At 44.5% G+C, this 19385-nt stretch overlaps 1 protein-coding gene across 1 annotated transcript in view; it reads left to right on the forward strand.

The window, feature by feature from the left end:
• Nucleotides 1-19385, forward strand: part of LOC144100048 (GTP-binding protein Rhes-like) — a 64338-nt gene that overhangs the window by 26475 nt on the left and 18478 nt on the right. The window contains exon 2 of the mRNA XM_077633097.1: nt 17781-18018. The gene's annotated coding sequence lies outside the window, so the exon portion shown is untranslated. The remainder of the gene's footprint in view (nt 1-17780; nt 18019-19385) is intronic.

Genomic DNA, 19385 nt, shown 5'->3' on the forward strand with positions numbered 1-19385 from the left:
CGTTTCCCAACACCACTCCTTCTAACCTTCACTCTGGTCGCTCTTTCCTCACAGTGCACTTTCCGCCCTCCTTCCTACTCCCTGTTTATTCCCCCTGCAGTTTGTTATTACTCCCTGAAGAGAGGTAAGTTAATTTACCCCTTCTCCTCTACCCAGACACCTCCAACAGTGAGGGCAGTTTCGGTCTTCACTGGGACGGCTTTGGCCTGGATGGTGAAAATGAACCGTTCCCTTGTGCACTCGTTTGAGCTACCTTTCCCCTCACTTCCCAAGAGTTGCGATGTTTAGGTTTACGGCCCAGTGGTTTCGCTGTCCTGGCCCTAAAGATGTGCACATTTCTGTGAGTATGCAAGACTTCCTACGACAGTAGGAAGTAGTGGCCGATTGAGAAATTGCGGAATCTGACAGAAGTTCTGAAGAAAACAGCAGTGTTCTCAAAAACGGTCGACAACGCAGTTTCCTATGTGATTGCTTGCTTAGAGCTCAAAGGGAGCGTTCGCCTCCAGCGCGCGCGCGTGTATGTTGCGTGCATATATACGTCAATGCATTTCCACACAAGGCGGAGAGACAGACAAAAATACAGACAGGCGGACGGACGGACGTACGGACGAGTGCATTGTGTTTGATCGATACACTTGCAACTAAATCTGCCTAGACAAAGAAAGCCAACATAACCAAGAGATAACCAGGAAGAATAATACCTCCCATCAGATGTTAACGATACATCGAGTCGATGCACCGTTTAAGCACTCACGAATCGATTACCCTTTTCTATTGTTTGTTTAATAATAATAATAATAATAATAATAATAATAATAATAATAATAATAATAATAATAATAATAATAATAATAATAATAATAATAATAATAATAATAATAATAATAATAATGGGTTTTGGGGGAAAGGAAATGGCGCAGTATCTGTCTCATATATCATTGGACACCTGAACCGCGCCGTAAGGGAAGGGATAAACGAGGGAGTGAAAGCAGAAACGAAGGAAGGGGTGCCGTAGTGGAGGGCTCCGGAATAATTTCGACCACCTGGGGATCTTTAACGTGCACTGACATCGCACAGCACACGGGCGCCTCAGCGTTTTTCCTCCATAAAAACGCAGCCGCCGCGGTCGGGTTCAAACCCGGGAACTCCGGATCAGTAGTCGAGCGCCCTAACCACTGAGCCACCGCGGCGGGGCGTTTGTTTTGTACCCTTCTTCGATTTCTCATAAGATAGCATAGTCAAAGGCGAGAAAGCGTTTTCGTACGTTGAAGCTCTTCAAGCTCAAAGCGGGGGCTGGCGGCGGCAAGGGTACGTTAGTGAGGCTCGGGCGCTGCGATTGCTCGCATGGCTTTTAGGTATTCATCGGTGAGTACCAGCCAATGTGTGTTTCATTTGTTTTGTCTGATCATAACCGCTGTTCTGTTTTTTGGCACATTTGCTCATTCGCTGCGTAAAGTGGTAATGCGGCTTTTAATAGATATAACGTCATTGGGTGAAACAAACATTTGGCTGCGACAAAGAACGCGAGGCTAAAGGCCGCTCATACTAAATTGTTTGCTACGCTGTCGCATCTGTAGGTTGATGGCTGTCGTCGCTCTAAGCTTACTCTGAGCGACGAATGTGCTTCACAATTCGCATGTAACAAAGCTACGATTTGTTTCCCTATCAGTGATGGGTCATCAGAAATTAAACATAAATTGTGATAAAATCAAAATCTGAAGATAAATTCTTGCTATATAAATTTTGTTGGACGGCCTATTGCTTCATATAATTGCCGCCTAATATTGCGCTCAGAACCCCTAGTTTTTTTATACTTCTATAAAACAAACTGCGCGTCATGAGGGATATTGACCTGTACAGACCCTGCGGAAAATTCGTAGTGTGGCTAGGCATGATCTCAATGTTGCTCTAACACTTAAAACTCTTGCACACTCGAGGTACTCCGAAGATGCACATGAGCTATGAGGGACGCCGGGGTAGAGGGCCCCGGTTAATGTCGAATACCTTTGGTGCTTCGCCGCGCAGCGACATCATACAGCACAATACCCTATGAGCATTTCTCCTGCACTGAAATGCATCCTCCGCGGTCGGGATTCGATCCCACGAACTTGCACATAGTACCATAACTCTGGGAGCTGGGATTCCCTTCATGGCTTACAGGGAAGCACTGCGCATGTCCGGCACTTAAATAACAGCTCAAAAGTGCAGCATAAACATGAAATCAAATAAATAACACAAAGAAACGAAGAAGTAGCAAAGATAAAAGTAAACACGTCAGCATATGTGAGCACCGGCGGTGAAGGTCATGCCCTCAGAGCTCATCTGGGTGTAAAGCACCCCCTCCCCTCTCCTCCACAGGTTCCTTATTGGAAAAAAAAAAGTAAATTAGCTGATTTTCCTATCTTGTTCCTGAAAGGCCGACATAGACAGTGTCAAAGATCATTGTCGTCTCCTATGAAAGCAACATCCGTCGCATTCCGCTATGCACGGCATGCATAAAGGAAACCCACAAACTCCGCACTCGACTGATGGCACATAAACTGTCGGCGCAGAATGCATATTCTAAAGGACGAGGTTCGCGATTTCTGCCATTTTCCCCTCTCTGACAGAGCCGCAGATGATAAACACAACCGTGTTCGTCGTCTTCGTCTCTCAAATCAAGCTAGCATGGTACGTGCCTATTCAGCGATGCAGACGAAAACATTAGTATATTAGTGCGTCGAACCTGCTTCTTGCTTTCGTCGCCTAATGTGCGCTGTCGCGCTCCATAACTATCTATAGGCGCATGGCAGGGACAGTGTATAAAAAGGTAAGAAGGGAACCACACTTAATAAAGCTGGCCACAAGGTTTACCAATTACTCGCAGGCTGTGTGGGATCCGACGCGTCGACTGCCTTTCTGGCTCGACTACAGGGGGGCACAGTAACGCGAGGCGAGAGGCGAAGTAGGCGGCTGCATCCAGTTGCGTCTAAATTAATAATGTATCTGCTAGTAAGAGCGACACCGGACTGCATCCGCTGAGCGGCTAGGTGTGCTCAAGGCATGCAGAAACTCTGGTGACCTTTATTGCCTTGGCTGGGGCACAGGGCGTGAATAACGCAGTGAGTAGGACTTCTGCAAGTGAGAAAAAGAAAGAAAAGCAAGGAAGGAAAGAGAAGTGCAGCGAGAGAAAAAAACAGCGCAATACAAGGAAAGGCAGAAAAGCAAAAATAAGGAAAGAATAAAGGAATGGAATGAATGTGTGCAGAAAGAGAAAAGGTTAGGGAGAAAGGACGAAAGAAGGGTACAAAGATGGGAAGAAAGGAAGGTAGACAGAAGGGGGGATTAACGAAAGAAGGACGAACGCAGGCGGGAAGGAGAGAGGAGGAAAGGAATGAATGAATGCGTGAAGGAAGGACTGAAAGAAAGAAGGTAGGAAGCAAGGAAGGTTTACGGTTTATTGGGGTTTAACGTCCCAAAGCGACTCAGGCTATGATGCACGCCGTAGTGAAGGGCTCCAGAAATTTCGACCACCTGGGGCTCTTTAACGTGCACTGACATCGCACAGTACACGGGCATCTAGAATTTCATCTCCATCGAAATTCTATCATCGCGGCCGGGATCGAACCCGCATCTTTCGGGCCAGTAGCCGAGCGCCATAACCACTCAGCCAACGCGGCGGCTAGAAGCAAGGAATGAAAGAAGGAGAAGGAAGGAAGGAAATGGAACGAATGGTTACACTGAAGACTTCAAACCAGAAGTTTCAAGTTCTTCCTTGAAAACTATGTGATAAGCCGCACTGATGAGTTAAAAGACGAGCGCTCAGGTCAATTGCAGCTACAAAGTTCAGGCGAGTTCATTCTCTTGAAGTTTTTCAGAGAGCAATTTGTCATTGTGATTGCACTAGTGATGACTAGGGCCAACGCTTTGAGAATCGTGCCAGTCGCCAGTTTAAAGAGTCAGTAGTTTGCGTAGGGTTATCGTCCTCAACAAGTTCCCACCTCTATGATGTCGATTCTGTTTACCTCTCACTGTCTGTCTACAGAAGAGAATGCATTCAGCTAGGGACTTTATACTGCCGGCTTAGTAATTTTAGAACGGCTACAGTGAGTGTTTTACGTTGTACGTTCACTGATTTAGCACAGAAAAAAAACCTCCGCTTAGCGCACTTGAAAAATGCCAAATTACAAAACGAAAAGGTTTTCTTAGCTCTGCGAATATCAAACGCGAACTGCCCGTGCTTTCTTCCTCTACAGTGAAGGGTGATATATATTTATACAGTGAAGGGAGATATATTTGTTTAGAACCGGCTGATTCATGCGCACACTTCACAGGACGCTTTACAAACAAAAGATATGCATCACACTAATTTGCTCATATATAATAAATAGAAAAGCAACACATTTCTTGTTTTTTATACGGCCGATGTTGGAATTTCTCCCAGTCGGTTATCTTAGCTACAAGCAACAGGAAACTGAACAATATACACTCCACGCAGCCAAAGATAATCACACGACATTGGTCAGAAGTATACTTTTTGTTCTGCTTATTGCTTTCCTCCACGCGTGTAGTCACTCTTTTGACCTTTAAGATCCAATGCATGTTCTCAAGTGCAGAGTATGCACCCTGCGGATATTATTCGTACTTGTCCCCTCCCCAGATGTGAGATTACCCTCGGCTGTCTTTCCAAAGCCGAAGCAAATGGAAGCAATGTGCGAACGTTTCCAACTGACCGTCATTGCCGGCACAACCTCGGCGAATTTCGCAAATCTAAATAGCACGTGCTCACGCCACTGTAGGCAGTGAATAAAACATCTTTTTCAATTCTAGCTTAAACAACTATTCAGCTAAATCGGTGAGGTTACAAGACCGGTCCATTTCAATAGGACGTAAGGTTTTGACAAACTATTTGCCAGAATGACTAAAAAGCACACTTCTTTTGCGTTCACGCACACAGCTAACAAATCCAATACAGATGATTGATGTGGTGATGTCCTGTTCGTGTATTATTGAACTTTCGCCTAGCACATCTAATACTGGCATGCTGGCACAGCCTTTTCACGTTAATAATGATGTGTAGAGGTCGCGGAACGAGCTGACAGCTATTAATCACGACGTCCTAAGCAGCAAGGAGATGAGCACACGTGGCATAGATAAAACAATAAAAAAAGGGAAAGAATCTCTCCACGTCTATGGAGTAGCCAAAGGTATTAGAACTTGCTATTTCGGGTACTCGCTCGTGATTCCATGAGCGCCACATCTGCTTTTTATCAGGTTAATATCGTTTTCCTCACGTGTTTATGTTAGGCCTTTACGCTCTGTCTCTACCATTGGAGTGGTTACGCTTCGATTCGCTCGATAAATATCCGGAACGTTAGCTGAGCGTTGCAAGAATTTTTTGTACGAGGAGAATAATTCATCATTTTAGCGAATAATTTAACGAGGAGAGTTCCCCTCAAGCACAATCAAAGAAGCAAAGCAATAACCAGCAAGACATATTTTTCAATTATTTTGAATGGATTCTGTGAAGCGTCCACTTGGACGTTTCATTTCAGCGTTTGATTTGTAACGCACCTACGAGGGGCACGTCTTCTGTGATTATGACCGCTTGAGCGAGATCGCGGGCGAAAAAAAATGTGGAAAGAAATGTGTATGAAGCAATACAAGATGAGCTTCGGGGAAACATAAGGGAAAATACAAAGTGTATGTTTTTTTTTTTACTGATCTGTGGAAAGCCTTGCAGACTGTGAAGATTTGGCTTCTGCTAAAATGCGTACTATAGAGTGCTTCTCTTGGAGGACTTCGCGAGCAGACGCAGATTGAGCCAAATTCTGCCAAACTCCACATTATTAATACTGCGAGCGAGTGATTGGCGTTTTGTGAGCTTCTTCTGCTATGTGTACGTTTTTGTAGATGTTTTTGGGAAAGTTTCGCTATCTTTTGTCATACAAATCAATTAAAGTTCTTGTAAACTGTAATCATAGTGATGGTCACTTCATAAGAAGTTGCAGACATTAGAGAGTATCGTTACAGCATAGACAATATTGACAGCATGCTTCTTTCTCGTTAACGCTTCATTCTTTTACTTTGAACATAAGTAATTTCTTCCGAGTGCAAGAAATAGGAAAAATAAATAACTAGCACTAAAAGCCTAATAGTTCTGAAAGAGCTCGCGATGAGTACGAGAAAAGGCCGCATTGGTAAAAGTATTTATTATAAGCATTTATGCAGCCGACTTCGGCGAAGCACTAGCTCGAAAAATAAAAATATTACCTTGAAGAAGTTCAAGAGAGTTTCGTTAAAGCTAATTCAGCTGCTCTTTGAATCAGCTAGAATATAAATGCACTGGTTGCGGAAAACGCGAAAGACTGCGTGGGTCCAGAAAATGTTTAACGATGCGCTAAGAAATGGCTGCGACTGACGCAGACACGGACGAAGCAAAACATGCGCAGAGAATACAAGCAGAAAAGTACATACGAACAACAAAGCCCAGTTGCCATCTATATATTTTTACCACGGAGTCTTCACCAGATTCTAGCGTGTTATTTATTAATTTATACAGTATTGCTAGCCTTAAAAAAGAATCTGTAAGTAGGAGGGGAGTATGAAACCACCGAACTAGGTAATCCATTTGCAAAACAGGTCAAAGCACAACAAGCCCGCTTCCCCGGACCGAGATAAACAAGACACGAATAACAAAACAGCAGTTGGAAGGTTGTGTGAAAAACTAAATGAGACACACGTAGCAGCATTTAAAGCATTGATAAGTACAGCTCAAAAGCTTTTACAAATTACTCAGTAGTTGGGCATTACTCAATGCTGGTTGGTATATAGGCATTTCCATCCACAGATCGTCTTTGGAAAGAAGGATTTCATGAATGTGTCCGTATGGCAGGAATAATCTTAGATTTTATTACGAAATAATCGGGTGGTTCGCCTGCACACTAGCTCAACGTGCACGTTTTTGCGCATACCAGGTTCAAAAGGCGAACAGAAACTGCGTGTAATCGGCCGCATTTGCGCCGCTTTTGTAAACAGTCCAAACCTGGCTTTCTTACCAGAGCACTCGCGGAAGTACGCCAACTATGTGCACGGTGTACAAATCTACTGGCTTTATTTTGTAGATCTTCTAGTTTCTTTACGCTGCCTCTAGTACACGGGTCCCAAACAATCGATCCATACTCTGTGACATGGCGTACTACAAAATTTGCTACAACATTATATGTACAAAATAACGCCGCCCGTTTCATCCTACTTAACTTCAATCGTACTGCAAGTGTCACCTCCATGAAAAACACGCTCAACCTCCCACCCTTAGCCTCCCGTCGAAAATTTTCAAGGTTATGTTTATTTCATAAAATTTTTTACAACTGTCCCAATCTACGCGATGAATTGATATCTCCTCCGTCTTTCATCTCTCCACGGCTAGACCACGTTCACAAGGTCGGTATAACGTCGCACGAAACAAAAGCTTGTTCTCAGTCGTTCATTCCCCGTACATCAGCAGATTGGAACCACCTTCCCGGATCGACAGCCTGCATTCAAGACATCCTGCGCTTCCGTAGCAATTTAGCTAACATTGTATACTAAGGTTCACAACAAATGTACTTATCATTCTCCATTTCCTTTGTTTACTTTAGTTTCCCTTGTTTTGTTCTCTTACCTTGCACTTACATATTATGCTTACTTCTGAATTGTATAACCAGGAACATGACGCTTGTATGTTGAATTTTTGTTTTTGTTCATTTTCTGTGATTTGTAACCACTCCCCTCTGAAATGCCTTTGGCCCTGAGGGTATCAATAATAAATAAATAAATAAATAAATAAATAAATAAATAAATAAATAAATAAATAAATAAATAAATAAATAAATAAATAAATAACTCCTTTGAACAGAAAAAAAGGCAGACGCCGACCAAAGGTTTTTGTCAAAACAGACCGTTCGGCTTCCGTATGGAAGCCTTGTTCACTAAATTTTTATTGTAGAACCGCGACGCTTAAATAGGCTTCAATAATCGTCCCACGCATCTTGCGTAGGTTGGCGGGAGATTGCCGATGTTACGATTAAGTCTTTCGGTGGTCTCAATTACCAAGGACATTATATTTTACAGCCTGTTTTCTGGAATTGTAAATATCGTTATAGGCTACGCAGTCGTAAGCATAAAACTTAATTATGACTGTTAGGTCAAAAAATAAAGACCCACCAACAGGCCTTTGTGGGATGCATCATTTAACTGGTGAATGATCAGAGCATCCGTCATCAGTTCTAAGACAATAGCTTCAACCACACAGATAAGCCTCAATCCATGAAATGAGGTTAATTGTTTTTAGAGCTGTGGTTGCTTCCACGATGTTACGGTTGTGGTACGCACCTGTGGTATTTATTCATTCATCCTGTCTCGCCCCTCCCAACCTGCACTTTATTGCGTATTTGCTTGCTATATGTATCTCAATATATTTTCTTCACCTTGTCACCTTTTTCCTTTGTCTTTTCCTTGATCCCTTCGTTTATTTCCATCATTCCTCCCCACATCACTTCTTTTTCATCTCTTTTTCGGTGGCTTGCAATGAACAGCTCTCTCCCGCTGCTGGCCGTAAAGAAGTGAGTGTAGGTAAAGGCATGGTACGAGGAAATGTTTAATCCTTTTAGCTTACCAGAAAATAATCACACAGGACGTCTCGATCCATACGAGGATCGAACCTCCTATCCCGACATCGTGATTTACGGCAGCGAGAGCCCTAAATACTTCGCGTAGCGGCTTCGTCTGCCGAAAGGCTTCTTGGAAGCCTACCCTCAGCGGGGTACCTGCCTTGTACCTCGCCTAAGGCAGTCGGCGATCGATGGAAGCTGGGTAGGGGTTGCAGCGAGTTAAAATGCGTCCGCTGATGAAATACGACTCAGGCCGGTAGAAACCTCACGCTTGCAATGAGAGGGCCACCGCGGATGGAGGCTTGAAGTTTGCAAAACACAATTGTTCATGCGTTAAAATAAAGTGAAAAAGTTAGTAAGTAATATAAAAGGAGTACACATAGGCGACTGTATTATGTCCCTTCTACGCTCGCCCCTCCCCCCCCCTCCCTCTGAAAGAAAGAGCAGAAAACTAGAACCCTATTGTCGTTAACCTGCTCGTCTTTCCTTTCATCTGTTTCTACAGCTGCGAATGCTGCTGCTGCCAACCTCAGCTGAGTAGACCGGAGAAATTCCAGGAGCGGTACAGTGCTTTAGCTGCTGGCGGTGGTTAGTATGCGTCACGCGGCACGACAGCCATTCGGTGCAGCCTCACATCGGCATCAATGCATTGAAAGTTAATCCGGGGGCTCTCTTACATGTTATGTGAGCTTCAGCTGTTCCTCATGCGATTGACCTTGAAGCCACAAGGTTTAGCGTCCAATAATGCGTTTCATGGCACTTTGTGAGTCATGCTAGCGCTGCAAGAGCTCGCAGCTGCCTTCTGCAATGGGTCTCCAACATTACATGCGCTCTAACCTAAAAAAATACGTAAGAAAAAACAATAACGTGAGGAGAAAAAAAAAGTCAATAGAATCTCTCCATTCCTTTTAAGTTCCCCGAGTACGATATAAAAAGGGCGTACGCACAGGGTTTTGAAGTGTGCACGATCGCGGAGAAGACAGGAAGACAGGCCGCGTCTTTTCAGAAATCTGAGTAGTAGTGCGAGATGCTGTTTTCTAGGCTTGCGAAACCAAGTATTCCTCGCTCGGAATGCAAATAGACAAGAAAAACGTGGTCTCTCTCGTATATGCTATTTATGCTGCATTAGTCTGCAGTTCATTACGAAGGGAAAGCAAGATGAGGAAGAGAAAACTAGCCGATAGATTCCGCATTTGAAATGCTAACGAACTCGGGGAAACAGAGAAACAAAGGAAAAACATTGCAGACGAAACAGAAATGCAACTTTGCGGATCAAGATGAGAAGAAACTTTGCGCACTTAAAAGTTGGCTGGTACGTCTGGTGGTTCTCGTCAGTCTAGTTCCCTGGACACTCGAAGTTCCCTCAAAGCGGCTTTGAAGTGAACTTTATAATACACGTCCGTACACTTGACAGCGATAGCTTACAGACGGACTGCGCATTGCTTTAACGTCCTGCATACAACAGACCCGTATAGTGACGTAAAGTGGGTATACAGTAAAGTAAAAAGATTAGCCCTGTCTTTTTTATTGATAAGTGGACTTGATGAACTCTGACAAAGTAAAAACATCTAGTACTGCTTGAAAGATGCGAAAAAAGAAACTGACGGCATGCCGGGTAGAAAGGGGCGCGAGGAATCGCACCCGCCTCGTTAGGAAAATAAAATGCAGAATTCGTTAACCAAGTTTGGCTACGCAGACCCGAACAGAGCTTTCAACCACAACCGCCGTTCTGCGACATGAATTAACACTTAGTCACTGCCGTCGGAATTTACGATGTGTCAGCGAAAGCAGAAGCGTGGGAGCCCAGACACCAAGCCGAAGCTCGACTCTACTTAAGTAGTTTTTGAATGTTCCAGCCTGGCAGTATTGGTAAAGAAAATTGTGCGGAAAAAGGTGATAACCCAGTTTTCTGTAAATAAATAGCAACAAGCCAATGTGGTATGTGTTGAATGTTCTCATTAGCGCCGTTGCATTGCCACAGAATGACAAGAATGAAATCATAAAGAGGTGAGAGCCCATTTCCCAAAGGTAGCGTTGTTAATCAAAGACTTGTGAAAAGAGTAACTAATATGACAGCTAAAGCAAGCAGTTCGTTTTGGTTAAGTCTTTCAAAATTAAGCCACTAACGAGACGATTTTTTTTTTCATTGTCGTTCAGGCTTCGGTGCTCAGCGCAAAAGTTCGTCTTGCTGCATAACAAAACCTGTCTGAAGCCTGCTGTCAAGACGCGCTGCCGACCCGCTTCGTTCTTCTTTCCTTCCCTTCTCCCCCCCCCCTCCCCCCAAGAGAAGCATAATTTAAAACACGCGTTTCTGCCGCGCTGCTCAGAGGCTCAATGGTTAAAGAGGAGATCCCGGAAGAAAGGAAGAGGGAGAGAAAAATACAAATCACTCTGGCTGAGAACAAAACTATGCGAGATTGCTTTAGCGTCAATGCTCCTGGTATGCTGGGGTGGTGGGAGGGGGGGGGGGGGGGGGGGGGGGGGGGGGGTCGGTGGTTAAGATGTCTTTCATCTAACCTGGGTACCCGGCTGGGTTATCGACCTGTCTGTCAGCTTTTTTTTTTTTTGATGGTACCGTTTTCCACACCTTCCTATTTTTCCTCACCGTTCCCGGTTTCTTTCCTCGCATTTCTCTTCCTACTTGTTTTTGTCGGGAAAAGCTTTCCCTGAAAGGTTACGGTCGTGGCTGTTCTCCATCATCATTTCTGCCCGTCTGGAAGGAAGTGGTTTTGGTTGCGCGTTTGGTTCCTACGGTAAACTTTTCTTGGCGTTATATCCTTATATCTCTCTAACCCATGTCTCGTGGAGTGTCGTCTTATAGCTCCATTTTCCCGAATTAGCCTCTTCTTCAGCGCGTTCTGTTCAGGAAGTGCAGGTTAGAGAGGGGAAAGGGAGCAGACAGGAAAATTATGGCTATGTGCAACGCAGGTTCAAAGTTCCTTTTCTATTCGGTGGTGCTGCAGAGCAAGCCGATGACATATTTGCGTGAGAAGGAAAAAAACTTTTCCCCTCGTTTTAGACTTGCGTGAAAAACAACAATATGATGGTAAATTTTCTATCCCGCCCCTGCCCCTCTTCTCTGCAAGTTTTGCCACGGCTCATCTGTTTACTTGTCCGACGCATTTAATTAATTGATGTAGGCTTCCCATTTATAAAGAAGTAGCGTAAATGCGGTAAACTACATGAGTTTGCTAAAATTGGAAAGTAACAGTGAGTTCGGCTTGAGTTTGCTAAAATTGGAAGGTAACAGTGAGTTCGGCGCGCATTAAGTTTTGCAGTTCGTTTTAGCGAACATTTTTACCCCCTTCAGCGGTCGATAAGTAAACGATGAAAAGGGCGAAAACCGAGGAGGCGGTATGTTCATAACTACAGGCAATTAGGGCGCATTATTCTTTACTTTGGTGTTGAAAGCAGCATTTTTTTATGGGTAACGAAACGATGATGAAGGGTCGTGAGCAACAAAGGATAAACCTCCTCCGCAAGTTTTAAATAGAATCTGCAGCATTTCAGTTTGGCTCAGGCCCACCTGCACCCTTGCAAACGGGGCTATCTTTCCCTGTGCTCTGCCTGATGCATTGTCACCGAGCTGGCATAGTTAGGGAAGGTCAAGCTGCGGGTCAGCCATTGTCTTTTGTCTAAATGACAGTGATGAATTTGTTGCTCTGGGTCCGTGCAAAGGGCAGGTAGCCTGAGAAGTGCACAGCGCGATAAATGCCGTACACGGGCCGTCGATAACCATCGGCTATAGAAAGGGTGCAACTGCGCGGAAATCTTTTACCGCTGCCCGCAGGAGCATAACAATGCCGTCCCTTTGTTAACCTGGTTCTTGCTGAGATCTCAGCAGCTGTTACTCCTCGAAACCTTCATTATAAATGTCAACAGCACGAATGTCTTCACCATAAAAACAACCAGGACGTTGACGTAAAAGGCCAACTCAACAGGCAACTGTCGCAATTTTATATTAAAAAACAACCTTCTCAATTTACTGGCCTTAATTTCAAGAATCGTAACCACTACGTGGAAACAATAATCATAAACATCTTCATAATTGTTTCATAAACACCGTCAGTATCACAATAAGCACGCTGCATTTATAGGAAGGCAAGAATTGTCGGTTTTACTATGTTTGAAGTGAATGAACTCGAAATGTTAATCTTTTCTATTACAGGCGAGGGCAACAAACAATAATCCCATAAACACCACTGCAGACCTGTACTGTACTTTACCACGTAAGTGTGGATGCAAATAAACGGCACTGGACCAGTTATTTAGTCTTATAGCTATAAGTCGGAGTTCTCACTACAAATTCGGACAACTGTTCAATGCTTTAGGTTGGTGTTGTCATTGGGCGACCTTGGCTGTGGCAGCTGAAATTTGTGTCCAATCCCTGGGTGTGTAAGCACGATGTAGGGCCACCTGTGACTGAGGATTCGCGCAGTGCGATTGTCCTCATGTGTTTTCGGCCCTTTGTACTTAGTGGCACGGGAAGGGACACTTTATTTTTCGTTTTTTTTTATTATGGTCCCACAATAATTTTGTGCTCATGTGGTAAGGTCGTTATACGTAGTGGCACGGGCAGGGACACTTTGTTTGTGTTCTTTTTATAGTCTCACAATAACATTTGTCCTCATGTGGTGTCCGTCTGCTGTGGTGCTTCTGCGGTAATGTATGGGGCTTCTTATATACTTCAAGTTGCCACTCATGCCGCTGTTAAACTCGACTACATTGGAAATGCGATAGAGATGTCTTAAGAGACAGCATGGCGTGAGAGTCAAACGAATCATGCTCGCTTGTTTATGCATTCTGCGCAGAAAAATGCCTTGAAGTAAGGGTGCTTATATATTTTTATACAAGTGTTTCAATATTTTCCGGTGACGCGTCCCCAAATCTTTGAAAATTCTTCGCATGAATTGAAAGAGGCCTCATTTCATGGGGTCTGGATAAAAGTGTGGGCAGATTTGGGTCGGTCAATAGGAGTGAGAGTAAAAAAAAATTCAGGACGTCTTTGCAACAAAAGCTTAGAAATGTTCTACAAGAGAACCTAATCCGTTTTTACAATGCGTCCGCCGGCAAACTGCACACAGGTAGGTTAAACATTCGGTGCTACGAACGTATGAAGGGCTACAAAAATAAGAGCATTCGCACAACGTGGAAGCTTGGGCATGTTGGTTTGCCATTCTCGCTACAGCGCGAAAGACGAGGGCGAGACGAGGACTCGTGACAAGGACAAAGCTAGTAGAAACGCAAAAGGACGAATTCTGAAAAAGAAGTGTCCCGAACTACAATTTTAACCTATTGAGATGGCCCGCACTGTTGCCTGCTTTATTATGTGGAAGCTCCGTGATGAATTTTCAAATTATAATGTGGGATACCTCAGCTAAACAGTGTTCCGGGATACTAAAACATTATCTTCTGTTCCCAGTTCATCATATTATTTCTATTCATTCGTCATTCGCTCAAGTTACTCAAAACACGTAGTAACCACAATCCGCTAGACAGCACAGCGTTCAATAATCTAAGAAAACAAGTATTTTTATTACAAACTGGATAAAGGCAAACGAATTAACCAACGAAACGAACTTTTTCTAAACATGCGCAACTTCGCGGGCTCGGAGACAAGCAGGGACTCATGAATAACCACTCTTCCGTAACATCACTATGTGATTAGCTGGTGTCAGCCAACGAAACAATAGCGTGTACCGGTAGCCATCTATAAACGCGATCAATAGTGGCAGTTACGTAAGAGAAGCTTGGCTGCGAATAAAAGAAAGCCACTGCTCCAGTACCTATCCTATAAAAATTGACTGACCACCATGCATTGGCGAACAAGCGTTTGAACTCGGAAGGCAACTGTCTAAACATCACGTGAAAAAAAAACGCTATCCTTGAAATGCTTTCAACCAGCACCTCCTCTTTTGTGGCAATTTACATTGTTTGTTCGAGGGTTTACGTCATAAGCATGCTTGTACAGGCTCACCAATAACACGTAACTGGAGTTAACGAATTTTACTTTCCTACTCGTGCTCACGCAGTGAACCATTTTAACGCGGTACGCACTTCTCCGGGAAGTAGTATAAGCAAATACATGACGCCTTTGGATTACAGGCGCGAAAACAGACAGACGACAAGGCAGATAAACGGGACGGAGCGCCACTCACAACTGATTTATTCAAAGGCACGACAAACATATATATACCAGCTGACACGCAAGGAATACTATCATGTTCCAATCTGATATGACAGCGAACGCGTGAAAAAATCGTTCTCTGCCCTATACAACGATATGGACGTGTCGCTGACACACATGCTTCTTTTCTTAGCAATAAAGAATGCTTCGATTAATTCCCTGGCTTTTGTGTCTTTACTTCTTGATAAAATTCGCACACCAGAAAAACATGGCTCACAAGAGCGTGACGGGCAAGACCTTATATGCTTAGGCAAATTTGGCCCTTCCCTATTTTGCTCCACATTTCTTTCATGTTCCCTGATTCGCTCATTAACGCAGCGTCCAGCCTTTGCGCTCCAAACAGGTCCTGCCTCCATACACGAATGACGTCACAATTATGGAACACTTAAATCACATCTTTGCGTATCCGGTATATCCCGCTTTTGTTTCCAGACGACGCCTCAATTTTGTACACATCTGAAGTCGAGCTTTTTTACATAAATGTCGTCACACTTCCATACACCACTGATGTCAGACCTCTTTATGACCACTTGTGTGCGGCCAGCCAAGATTTCTTTATCAACGCCGTAACTTTCTTAGACGATTTCCTTTAAACTAAGAAAAATTGCAGCCATTAACTCTTCTCTTTCATGCCGGAACACAAAAAACACTATTTATTGTGCAGATTTGCGAACAGGAATCTACCAGAATTTTTTTTTTATTTCCTAGAAGCGCTGCAGCTATGGATCAAGTGTTTCGAGTATTTCTTTCGTTTGCTGCATTGTGCACCTACCCCCTTTATGATTACACTCCGGCATGAAACTGTTCCAGGGCATTCTGACGGAATGAATAAATAAGTACATTATTCATTTAATGAAAAGCTAAAAAAAACAAATTCATTGACAAACTTCCGACGAAGACTCCAGCGCAGAGAGCTCGCAATAACTGGCTGCTCGTCAAACCCCATGATGCCGGCGGCTCCGAAAAGAATTTGTGGCAGGACGACATTTGTATATGATACGCTACAAGTTAATTAGTTCTTTGTTTTAATCCTAAACATAACTGGGGGAGATGGCCTGCCAGCATTATTTAGCTAGTTTCTTAGAGGCAAAGTACGCAGTTTTCGTCAACAGTTCTCTCTTAGTGTTCCTGATTTTTTTTTGTAGCCGTTGTTTCTTACCTAATCCTCATAACACTGAGCGGTTGAACAAGAGTAGCAAATTCGTGTCTGACATGTCAGAGTTAATCGGCTTAACTGTAGACCGAGCAAACATTGCACCAGAACGGACAGAGGCGAGGGCCGGTGTCTGTGTCGGCACCCAAAGTATAAATAGAAACACGAAGGAAAAAGCAGGAAGAAATGAAGAGAAAAATGAATGAGAAAAAAAAGGGGGGGTGGGGGGGAGACGAGTAGGGCTCTACAAGAACTGAAAAATACAGAAGAAAAAGTATCCGACACGGTCCCATCTGAGGCAAAGCGCACAGCTGGCACTGCCTGCCTTTGCGTTCGAAACACGGACAACTGTGTCTAGTTGAGACGTCACTCAGAGTCAATCAGCTCTAACTCGAAAAAATTTCAGCGAAGAACAGGGAAATAAACAGGGTGGAGTTCAATGTCCGAGTACAAACTTGAATGCCTTGTCCAAGTAAAAAAAGCAGGGGAACAAATAGAGATATTCAGTGTCTCCGATTGCCGTTATCATTTCAGATTGTTGCCTTGACGGCTTGTCGATCAGGACTGTTCACGATGATTTGTTTTAAAATGAGCAACATAGCAATACAAAATAATAGTCATAAACGTCAATGCAACGGTGTCATCTACAACGCCTGATAGACACAGTAGATACGCAGCAGGATATAAGTGTTGCAAAAACTCCTAATGTAGTTGTATTCCTTTGTCGTAGAGGCAATGCGTGATTAGGGTGATGTGCTTGCCGATGTTTTGAGGCCAGAAAACATTGAAGATTTTTCCTCTGTTCTTCCAGTTCTTTTTGTTGATCTTAACTCATAATGTATTAGCGTTCCACTGGAAGCCGAGATCACTTCCTTTTGAATATCATGGACTTGGGCAGGGCATGCAATGCGAAGCCAAGATATTTCAGTAGAACACGTTCTTGGTCAAGTTGGTTCATAGCTTGAGTAGATGAAGCGCTCAAAAACACAGCACACAGGAAAAGAAAGACACGGGACAGGCGCTACTTGCACCTGTTTATTGAAATCAAGAACAGCTTAATTATAACCAAGAGGAAGGCGTGGTCTTAAGGGAGACAAAAACAATATAACAAACAACAGGTAAATGACTAGTGCGAGGGGAAGGATACTACAGAGGGGGACACAAGATAACCGCTGGTCCTTTAAGGCAACGGAGTGGATTCCATGAGAGGGCAAGCGTAGCAAGGGTCGGCAGAAAGTTATGTGGGCGGATGAGATTAAGAAGTTTGCTTGCATAGGATGGGCGCAGCTTGCAAAGGACAGTGTTATTTGGAGAGGCATGGGAGAGGCCTTTGTCCTGCAGTGGGCGTTGTCAGGCGGATTATGATGATGATGTCTAGGTTTATCTATTTTATTTGCATTTCGCGCTTCTATCTAGGTCCTCAGACTAGGAATACCTAGTTACATTAAAATGAAGGATAATGCAATCCGTAGCTCATATTCGAACCTTTCTTTCGAGCAACGCGCTTAGTCAGACCGCCATTACCACACTTGCTCATATAACAACGCAGACTATTTATGCGGAAACAGGCAAGATGGTAATTATTAAGCTTGGTTTATTGCGACCGATATGTATATAAGGGTACACACTTACTTTGGGATATTTATTGTTTCTTTAGCTCCAGAGTTTATTGAGAAGAGCACTTTGTGCACGCATTCAGTCAACAAGCCTTCGTTCCCGATATTCATTTTTTTTGTTTTGTTAGGCTTTTTAAAAAAAATTTCTCTATGCTGCCCTTCCCTTCCACCTCTTCCTTTCTTCCCTGGCGCAGCTGCTCGCTGCTGACCTGCGGAAGCTCACCGTAGGCTGCGCGTTTCGACAACGCAAGCGTGCTCTATTTATTCCCGGGCTTTTCTCGTGGCCCAGCGAAACGTAGTAGCTGTGTTTCTGCTGCTGGAGGTGTTCGAGGACGAAGTGCAGTGGCGCTGCCTCGCGATCCTGCCTGTGACGAAGACGGTGTGGCGTTGACTCCAGTGGAAACGCCATCCATTGCTCCGCCCTTCATAGAGGTAACTGCCAATTCATCTTTCCCGCCAGGCACAAAAAAAAACGAAAACATAGGCACTCCCATGTCCAGAAAACTATAGGGCAAAAGCACATACGTTCACTTCGAGTTTATTTAAATTGGGCCGCTTTGCTGGGAAGTAAATCGGTTGCTAGTGAAGCCTCTCCTTGTTATCCTTGCAACGGGCCAGTCTGCGTCTGTGTTATGCCTGTACTCCATGTACGCGAAAGAGCAAGCGACGCGACAAGGCGGCACGGCGACGCTCGCTCCGTCGCTTGTGGGCAACCTCCATGCAAGCGAAGGCGGCAGGCGACGCGAACCAGCGACGTGCGCAGCGGATTCCGTGCTTTGCGCACTCAAGCTTAGAAACACGCCCGTAACCTGTTCTCTCTCTTAAAATTTTGTGAGTGTGCCTCATAGTCAGGGCCAAAGGAATATTTCCTCTACAGCAGCGGTGTAGCGGCAGTGGAGATAACCAACTTAACGGAATAATGGCGCAGATCAAGTGACAGGACAGCAAGAGAGTACAAACACACACAAGCGCCTTGGCGCTTGTGTGTGTACTCTCTTGCTGTCCTGTCACTTGATCTGCGCCATTATTCCGTTAAGCATGTCTGACCAACTTGCCCAATCCTTTACACGAGATAACCAACGGCGTGCTTGCGGAGACGAAGTCACATCTCGGGTTCACGGGGGAGGTGTGCTTTCGTTCGGTGCCTCCCATAAACTGTCCCCGTAATCTGATTGTAAGTGAGCAAACTATAATTTACCAGTGAGAATGCGCGCCGCGAGTGTTTCTGCACAGTTGGAGCGCAGCCTCACGGTGGATCGAGCGCCGGTACCCGCGGCTCGACACGCATCTCTCCCTGCAGTACGCCCGCTCGCGTAGCCCGCTCCAAATGCTGTTAGCCCTCCGCACCCAACAAGTAGATTGTTTTCATTATTTAAATCATGCGGGTTTTCCTCTCAGCTACAAAACCAAATATTTTCTCGATGGTGGCGATTACCAAGACGACGGGCTGGTTTCGTGAGATGTACCCGTGAGAAACCGTGGACAAACCGGAAACGGCTTTGGGGGGCTCTGATTGGCCAGTCGCGTGGGGGACTTCCGGGCGACAAGCGAAATTTTCTGTGGGTGCAGATCCGAGCGACACGGCAGGCGACACATGCATTTTGCTTCGCGCGACGGCGTCGCTCGTCGCTTGCCGCCGTCGCCTTCGCGTTCGCGCGAGTTTTCACGTGCATGGAGTCCACGCTTTACCGTTGTCTAGTAGATAGATATTATAATACATAAAGAAAAAATGTTTCAATTTTTTTTGTTCCTTCGGAGCGCAGACACAACAATGGCACCGATTTCTTCGAACTGTGTGA

The sequence above is a fragment of the Amblyomma americanum genome, chromosome 8 (assembly GCF_052857255.1).
Source record: "Amblyomma americanum isolate KBUSLIRL-KWMA chromosome 8, ASM5285725v1, whole genome shotgun sequence".
NCBI lineage: Eukaryota > Metazoa > Arthropoda > Arachnida > Ixodida > Ixodidae > Amblyomma > Amblyomma americanum.